The 9443-nt window shown below is 39.6% G+C and overlaps 1 long non-coding RNA gene across 6 annotated transcripts; it reads left to right on the top strand.

Moving 5' to 3' along the window:
- Window positions 1-2283: 2283 nt before the first annotated feature.
- Window positions 2284-5410, top strand: LOC127073143 (uncharacterized). 6 transcript variants are annotated; one of them, XR_007785675.1, is made up of 8 exons: window positions 2284-3100; window positions 3260-3518; window positions 3677-3762; window positions 3880-3961; window positions 4066-4146; window positions 4254-4599; window positions 4756-4986; window positions 5055-5410. It is a non-coding gene; the product is annotated as an uncharacterized LOC127073143 (long non-coding RNA). The 6 variants fall into 6 exon arrangements; XR_007785677.1 differs by having other exon boundaries at window positions 2284-3518; window positions 5085-5410; XR_007785672.1 differs by having other exon boundaries at window positions 2284-3518.
- The last annotated feature ends 4033 nt before the right edge of the window (window positions 5411-9443 follow it).

The raw sequence follows: 9443 nt of genomic DNA, 5'->3' as shown, positions 1-9443 counted from the left end.
CTCCTCAATGCTAGGTGCACCCTCCATATGCTCATCTGCGGGAAAGGAATCAAGAAATCTTCGTCCCCCTCATCCAGGTTGGGACACTCATAAAGCCAATTGCCTTTGTTAGTAATACTAATGAAATCATAAGCGGGTAAAGCAAGAATATGAACTTTTTGGCAGACAAGAGAATAGTAATCTTGTTTTACCTCAATCATGCCTTGTTGAATCAACGCGGCCATGTCCAGTGTTTTCTTACCTGACACCTGTGGGGCTTCAGCAAGCGCAACACCAAACTCAAAATGGTCGGGAATCTGGGTGATCATTCCGCCAACCGAAATGTCGCCTGAAGTAGTGCGACCAACTATGCCTAGGTAGTCAGCTGCAAATGTTGCTACATTGATAGGTGTTTGTGGTGCCATACTGTACAAAAAGAAAAGCTCCATTTGGGTGGCGACGCCGGTGCTATCACCGCTGTCGCATCTAAAAACATACGATTCCTCACGATGGTCGCGGAAAAAATTATGTTCGAACAGAGTCGCCACCGAACTTTATTTATCCCAATAAAGGAATAGGAAAATATCGATAAAACCTTAAAAAAGGAATAATGGTCGTCGCAACCATATTCGGGTTCGGAAGTTGATTACGCAAGGGGAAGGGTCTAGCACCCCTCACGTCCGTTGTACTCAACGAGAATCTTTTAGTTCTAATTTGCGATTTGTGTGTTAGCATATGTTGTTTGTTTTCTCCGGGTTATAATTATATTGAAAAGAGATGAATGGAAACCTCAGAAGGGGGGAAAATGGAGGTTTTTTGTTAGTGTGCTCACCAAGATCTCGCAATCTCGTGCCTACGTATCCTTATGGTGCAATAAGGAAGTCAGAGCATTCGTAGTTCGGGGAACTACGGTTGATTGGTGTCTTTTACCGAACAGTTGTTTAGATCGCGTTCTAAGGCTAAACGTTGGCTTTTCTACTCTCGGCGGAGGCTTAAGCATTAGTTTGTTGTGCGCATTACAAAAGATTAAATAGTGTTCTTTTTGAAAAGAGTTTTGATCACACGAGGGTGACAAGTTGGATTAATATGTTGGATGTTTTGTTTGATTGGTTTTGATCGCACGGGGAGAGAAAGATATATATTTGATGTGTTGAGATATTTTATTGGATGATGATTACTCGAATAGTCGAATAAGACAACTCGTATCCTAATAGTCGAGGAGAGGAATCAAAGGCTCTAGACCATCTCCCTTTTCATCCTTAATTGTAAAAGGAGTTTGATAATAATTAAGGTGTTTGAACGGATGACGAATATTCGGATAGTCGAGTAAGACAACTCGTATCCTAATAGTCGGGAAAGGGAATAGAAAACTCTAGACCACTTTCTTTTTCATTTAAGTGATTATGAAAATAAGTTTATGTATGGTTGATGTATTTTAGAATAAACGACAAGTGCTCGAATGGCCGAGTAAGACAACTCATATCCAAGCATTTGAGAAGAGGAATTGAAGACTCAAGACCATCTCCCTTTTTCGTATAGTTTATTATGAAATGATTGATTTAATTGGATTTAGAATTTTGTAAAGAGATGACGAGTGTTTAACTGACCGAGTAAGAAAACTCGTATTCAAACAATCGAGGGGAGGAGTTAAAGGCTTAAAACCATCCCCCATTTCATTTTCATTTATTGTAAGAATGTTTTGATTTAATTATGCTTAAGTGGATTAAAACTGACGATTACTTGACTAACCGAGTAAGAGAACTCATATTCAAATAATCGAGGAGAGGAGTTGAAAACTCAAAACCATCCCCTTTTTCATTTCCAAATAAAAAGGTGTTTAATCATGATTTAGGTAATTTTGAATTAATTTGAATGAAAATACTCGATGTTGGATCGAGGTTTTAAATTTGTATTTGTGAATAAATTGAATTATAGTTGGTGAATCAATCATCTACTCGATTAATTGATAACCGAATAGGTCTCATTGTAAGAACGCCCAAGAATAAGCTATGTGAGGTTGATGGCGATGCTAAGAGCAATCGACTTACATAGGTGTGAGAGATGGGCTCGGATTTTGAATCGAGAAATATGTGATTTATTTTGAACTTGGTTTGAATGGTTTTAAATCGGTGAAATCGAAACAACTTGTCATGATTGTGGCACGCCATACCTATAAGACTAATTAACTTGTATGCACAAATGCACAAGTACAAAACGATAGTTCAAATAAATACTAAAAAGATATTTAAATCATGTTGAGTAAAAAATGATAATAATATAACATATTAATTGATTAAATAATAATGAACTATAGAATTAATATTGAACAAATGTCATAATAAAGTTTTAATTAACAAAATTTATGTTGCTTTCTTTTAATTAATTTTCATGTTCACAACATCAAGGAATGGACTATAAAAAAAGGGCTCTAAGGATCTCTAAGGCCCATTAGGCGCTCAACCAACAAGAGAAACAGATTGGGCCTGATTTCGTGAAGCCCAAGGGTCAAAGCCGGGACTTGGTCTGATCCAAGAATGAGGTCGGATCTCTTACCGAACCTTTTGTCCTTCCACAGAGCAGCCGAAGAGGAAAGAAAAGAAACCTCTTTATAATTCCAAAGGCCACACGGGAAATCGATGAAACCGAGGCAGCCATTAATGACCACGGCGGAGAACCTCGGGCAGTGAGTGAGGATAGATTCCTCATCAATGCCACCTTAACACGCGTTTAAAGCCAAACAAAGATCGGCAACGAAATAAAGGCTCTCAAACTTCTGTTTTTTCATCTAACTCTCCGTTTATTTGCAAAGACTCGTTATCTTCTTTAACAGAGCTCTTAAGACAATCCCAAAAATTTCATTTCAAACAACAGCCAGACGGCATCAACATATATCAGAGACTATGAATAACCATGGAGTTCTATTATAAAATCTAAAGATTCAAACACAACACAAGCAACTCAAAACGACATACATGGATAGGCCATAGAAACGTGAGGCGCAAATCAAACGGAACGAGAAACTGGGCCACGCATACACTCAATATTGTCAAAATTGAATTAGATCAAAGAGTAAAGGGTTAAGATTTTACCAACTCAAGAAGCTTCAGAGACGAATAGATAGGTATGTGTTATGTCTGCTCTTCCTTCTTCTCCGATCTTCTTTTACGGTGCTTTCTCGTTCGTATTCCCTTGAAGGATTTGAGCTCTTCAGCTTTGGTTTTCAGTGTGAAAATCAAAGCTGAGGGTTTTTTTTTAATTGAGCTTTGAGTACAAGTTTCAGGGGAATTTCAGCAGAGGTTCGATATCTCCCATTTTCTCAATGGGTGAGGCTCCCTTATATAGAGAGGTGGCACAAGGTTCGTACGTAGTATGAGCTGGCGGCTCCAGCGGATCATTTCGTTTTGAAAACGAATTTTCTCAGATTTGTTGTGGTCCCTCAAATGTGGTTGGTACACACATTTTGTTTTTAGTGAAAGGAGTAGCTTTTTGTGCTAATCTTCACTGCATTCTTACCACTGTAACTCTTGGTTTCGCTTATGGTAAGGAAAATAGTTTTTACTTTCATGTGATATTTAACCTTGAATGAAGTGTGAACCTTAGTTAGTATGATGTTTGTACCATGCTAGATCGTTTAATCATGTTTTACTAGTGGCATGAATTCTGCAATGGTTTCTCACTTGGTTTGTATGCTTTGCAGGGTGGTCTTCTTTATTACAAAAATTGGTAGACGACACACTTTCTGCAACAAGCTTATTGCAATATTGGTTAGGGCTTGATGATCAGGTACTTATTGGCATGACCTTGGTGCAGACGAGTATTTTTATCCTGTATTATTACTGACTGCTTATATATTGTCGGGCTGCTGCTATAATTATCGACGTATTGACGCCGTTTGGTTAGTCGTCGTAGACTTGCACTCTGATTTTGCAGCAGGTTGGTGTTGCCTTTGGCAGCATGGTTCTCGTAGCCAAATGGATTACATGTAAGGTTAAAGTTCTACCAAAGTTTGTTATTTCAGGTGATAATTCAGCCACAACATGCTGAAGTGATTGATCATCATCCTCACTAACTATGTTGTATTTGCAGGAACTGCCATGGTTTTGATCATCCTTCAATCTCTGATACATGGAGACAGCTGACACCAGATTGGTGAACACTTTTCAAAAGGTGTGGAGGTTGCATTTCACATGTTTCTGCTAACGTATTATCGGTCTTATTTTCTAACTCAGGGGAATGCATGCATTTTGAGAATAATTTGCATTATTGTCTTTTAGATTTGTTCGGCATTGAAGAGGTCACATTTGCGGTAGAACTGATGCTTCCAGCCTTGTCCCTTGGCTTTTGAAGTCTCCATCTCGTTATTTAATTTTTCCTTTGATAAACCACGACTGTAAAATCTCCATTGCCTGCCCTCCTGACTTCCTCCACTTGTGCGTGATTGTCTCTAACAATAAGGAACTTTTCTTCATCCCAAACCAAAACTCTTGTAGCATCCGAACAAGCAACAATAACAAACAAAATCAATATCCTGGAACCCGAACATTTAACAAGAAAAGTGGTGACTGTAAGATATCTCCATCTATCCTTACGTTCGTCTCTGGCCAAGATCACTAATTCCAGGTTCAACATCTACTATCCCTGCATTATTTTCTGCATATCTGAGTGTAGTTGTATATTGAGTCTATATGTGGCGGTATTTTGGATTTTATGCAGCTTCCCTTCTGCATTGCTATTGGAGCTGCTGCTAGATGTTTCTTATAAGTTTCGTTCGTGTAGTTGTTTGCAGTTCCATTTGGAGTGTTGCGCTTTGGTTCGTTGTAGCTTTAACTTTTGGAGGCTTGCGCTTTGGTTCGTTGCGCTTTCGTTCGTGTAGTTGTTTGCTGGTCTGATTGTTATAAGGGTTTAAGTCACGGTGATGGCGAATTCATGATGCTTGGCTTGGCTTTGTTGTTGTAGTGTTTCCAGGCTGATGTAGAGCAACAACATTTTGCCCTGTTTGGCCTTTAGGTACCTTATGCGTTGTGTATCTTAGTATCATGGTGTGGTTATGCTGAATTTGTCTTATGTCACTGCAGGGCCTTTACGGTATTACAAACGTATTGCAGGCGATGCTTGTTACAACGTTCACATCGGCGGTGTGTTGCGCAGCAAGGTTGTTACCTACCATGGTTCATTCGTCTCCTTAGGGTGTGACGGTTCATTCTCGAAATAACCGTGCTATAAGGATTGGAAATTGGAGCCTTCACCAATGATTTCAACAAAAATCAAAGCAGAGCTTGAGGATGTGATCAAGATTAGGATGATTTGCTGTCTTCTTTTTGGTTTAAACTTTTTAATTTTACTTCGAACAGTAAATCCCTTTTTCTTGGATGGTAATTCATGGCTCTTGCTTCGAATCTTTATGGTTTAAACAGTACGTCTTCGACTGAAATTCATGGCTCTCGCGTCAAATCTTGATAATTCTTCCAAACCATGAAATACCATATGAAAAAAAAGGTCATAATAAAGTACATAGATTGAGGTGAGGCATAAACGGTAATGACAGTGCGGGTTACGGGTAATTGAAGATCATGAATCCTTTTAATTGCTCCCATGCCTAAATGAACATTAAATCCCCCTTCCTCTTGCTATATTATAAGTACCGCATGGGAGGGTTGTGCTTTTATCGATCATGATGACTACACATTCGAAACGGCATGCTGTCAATCTATTTACCACCAAACCCCATTTCTTAGTTTCAAGGGTTCAGGACAAAACACCATTTTACCTTTTGGAATGTCTTGGAACGTCTTGGTAAGCCTTGTATATTGGTCAAGAATAATGCGATGGATTTTGTAAGTCCAAGCCAAATTGAAGGGTTATCCCATACTCATAAGCCAAAGCATTGTTTTGTTTGACTCTAAACCCGAGGTCACATAAATCCCTCTGGATATTCGTGAATGAAGTATGTAATGACACGTTGAAAAAGACATGCACTATGATGAAAGCGTGCCCATTCAACCAACCAGGCCTGGTGTCATGTCCAACATAGATCCTTGAAAGATTCTAAATTCCTAGATGTTAATTGGCCCAAGTCCCTTACCAAGAGATATGGAAACCAATGTTTGATGGTTAAAAACAAATATGTCGTGGCATTTGTGAGAAAAATAAAACCGGGACAAAATCGGGGTATGATAACCGCGACCGAACATGGTGTACGCCAAAGCCTTCTAAGCGTACCTGAAACAAGGGTTATGGATACCCAATGCTTTTGCCCCCTTGGAGATATATTTAGCATTACCTGTTATAGCGGTCTAGAATTCAGCCGGAACAAAAGTATCGGGCACCGTTCCAGGGCTTACTATTGGGAGTTTTAAGATACTCCCTAATTCATCCACATAAAATTCCAGATTAGTATTAAACAAACAAAAACGCAAAGTACCATAGTACTCTTTCTCAGTTCCATTCCACCGATTTTTCAACTTAAATTCAATGGTACTTAAAAATTCAAGAGTAATACGCGCAAAAGTTGGTGCTTCTAACTGCATGAATTCCAACATACCTAAGCTATGGAACATTTGGTGGATTTCAGCCTGCAATCCCAATTCCTGCAAAGTGCTATCACATGTGTATCTAGTGGGTGTCAATTTTCTCTTAAGATGAGCAATATACCTTTTTTGATGCTCTAAGTCTTCAAACACAATATCATGCTCATTCAGAGTCCTTCTTGCCCTTTGACGTGGCCTGGACGATTCCGCCACGTTCGTGCTTCTGTCTACTCGGCGAGACATGTTATTACCTGCACACAAAGAAAAAACTTGAAATTGAAAAGAAAGATTAGGGAAAAATATTACCGTAGGAAGGTAGAGGATGGCAAATGGAGAAGATTTTGTGAAGGTGGTTAGAGATAAGATGGAGTTTTGAGGGAAAAGGTTGAAGCTTTTTGTGAAGAAAAATGGAGGCTTTTAGGTGTTTTTGAGAGAAAGAGAGATGAAGGTGAGAGAATAGGTAAGAGAAAGGGTTTATGAGGAGTGAATGAGTGATAAAAGGTAGTTAGTGGGAGAAATTTGGAGGTGGGTCCCATGTAAAACGGTAAAAAAAATTCAAATTTTTTCAAACGTGCTTGCTGACACGGCCGTGTAAGCTGACACGGGCGACCGTGTCAGTGCTATGCCCCTCTCTCCTTGACACGGGTCATGTCCTTTTTCTTTTCAAAACAGCTTCAACAGGGGCTGACACGGGCCATGTCAGCTGACACGGGCGACCGTGTCAGACCCTTGGAAAAAATTCTTCTCCCCTCACTTCCTGACACGGGCACCCGTGTCAGACCCCTGATTTTCTTTTTCTTTCATTGTTGTTTCAAGCTTCGTGTCGGACTTCTGGTTCCAATTTTTCCAGAGACTTTTTGCACATGAACTTTTGGCTCCTTTAGCAAACATTGTTCAAACCTACAAGTCAATAACACACAACGAAATAAAGAAATTAATTAGACACAAAAGCGTGGGTTGCCTCCCACGTAGCGCTTCATTTAACGTCGCCTGGCTCGACGGTTGTTCATCTTATCAGAAAAGATGAACAACATCAATTTGACCAACTTCTTGATCCACATTATAAGGTTTTAACCTTTGGCCATTCACTTTAAAAATGTCCCCATTGGATTGATTTTTTATTTCAATTGCTCCATGGGGATATACCTTGTGTACCATAAACAGTCCCGACCATTTTGATCTCAGTTTTCCCGAGAACAACTTCATCCTCGAATTAAACAATAACACCATTTGTCCTTCCCAAAATTCCTTCCTTTGGATCCTTCTATCATGCCATTTTTTGTTTGATCTTTGTAAATTTTGGCATTTTCATATGCTCGGTTCCTAAATTCTTCTAACTCATGGAGTTGAAGGATTCGGGACTCTCCCACTTTAGAAATATCCAAACTAAGGAATTTTGAAGCCCACAAAGATTTGTGTTCAAGGTCTAAAGGTAAGTGACAAGCCTTACCATACACCAATTGATAAGGAGGCATACCAATCGGTGTTTTGAACGCAGTTCGGTATGCCCAAAGCGCATCATCAAGCTTACTTGCCCAATCTTTGCGATATGAGTTAACCGTCTTCTCCAGAATTTGTTTCAGCTGCCTATTCGACACTTCAATTTGACCACTTGTTTGCGGATGGTACGGAGTGGCTATATGATGTTTTACATTATACTTCAAGAGTAGCTTCTCCATTAGGTGATTTAAGAAATGAGTTCCCTCATCACTTATTAGAGCTCTTGGCACTCCAAACTTGACAAATATGTTTTCCTTTAGAAACTTGACTACCACTTTTGCATCATTCGTTGGTAGAGCAATTGCTTCTACCCACTTGGATACATAATCCACCGCCACCAAAATATAATTCTTTCCAAATGAAGGTGGAAATGGTCCCATAAAGTCAATACCCCAAACATCAAAGAGTTCAACTTCCAACATGGGGTTCTGAGGCATTTGATTTCTTTTCGAGATGTTTCCCATCCTTTGACACTTATCGCACTCTTTGATTAATTGATGAGCACCTTTGAAAAGTGTAGGCCAATATAAGCCTGACTGGAGGACTTTGGCTACGGTTCTATCACCACTAAAGTTTCCACCATAGTCAGAGTCATGACATGCTTTCAGGACATCTCTTTGTTCTTCTTCGGGAACACATCTTCTAACCAACCCGTCTACTCCTTTCTTGTACAAGAATGGGTCATCCCACAAATTCGCTAGGGATCACCCCACCTACTAGATAGTTCGCGTAGTCTGCGAACCATGGCATTCCAATAACAGCAAGGATGTGTTCGTCAGCAAACTCATCCTTTATTGGACGTTTTTCCTCATTCTCGTCTATAGGGGACATCCGAGAGAGGTGATCGGCCACCGTATTTTCACACCCTCTTTTATCACGAATTTCCACATCAAACTCTTGGAGGAGTAAGATCCATCTCAATAGTCTTGGCTTAGAGTCCTGCTTAGAAAATAAATACTTCAAAGCAGCATGGTCAGTATAAACAATGACTCTAGAACCTAACAGATATTGCCTAAATTTATCGAAGGCATAGACCACCGCTAGCAACTCTTTCTCGGTAGTCGCATAGTTCATATGTGCAGGGTTCAAAACATGACTAGCATAATATATGACATGCAATAGTTTATCTCCACGTTGCCCAAGAACTGCTCCCACTGCAATGTCACTCGCATCACACATGATCTCAAAAGGTAGAGACCAGTCTGAGGCAATGACAATTGGTTCCGTCACCAATTTATTTTTTATAGTTTCAAATGCGACGACACACTCTTTATCAAAAATAAAAGCCTTGTCCTTAACCAAAAGGGTAGTTAAAGGTTTAGCTATCTTAGAAAAGTCTCTTATGAACCTGCGGTAGAAACCCGCATGCCCTAAGAAACTTCTTATACCTTTTTTGTTTATTGGAGGGGGCAACTTTGCTATTACCTCAATCTTGGC

Source organism: Lathyrus oleraceus, chromosome 4 (assembly GCF_024323335.1).
Source record: "Lathyrus oleraceus cultivar Zhongwan6 chromosome 4, CAAS_Psat_ZW6_1.0, whole genome shotgun sequence".
NCBI lineage: Eukaryota > Viridiplantae > Streptophyta > Magnoliopsida > Fabales > Fabaceae > Lathyrus > Lathyrus oleraceus.
The sequence above is the reverse complement of the archived record's forward strand: the minus strand, read 5'-3'. Positions and strand labels throughout refer to the sequence as shown.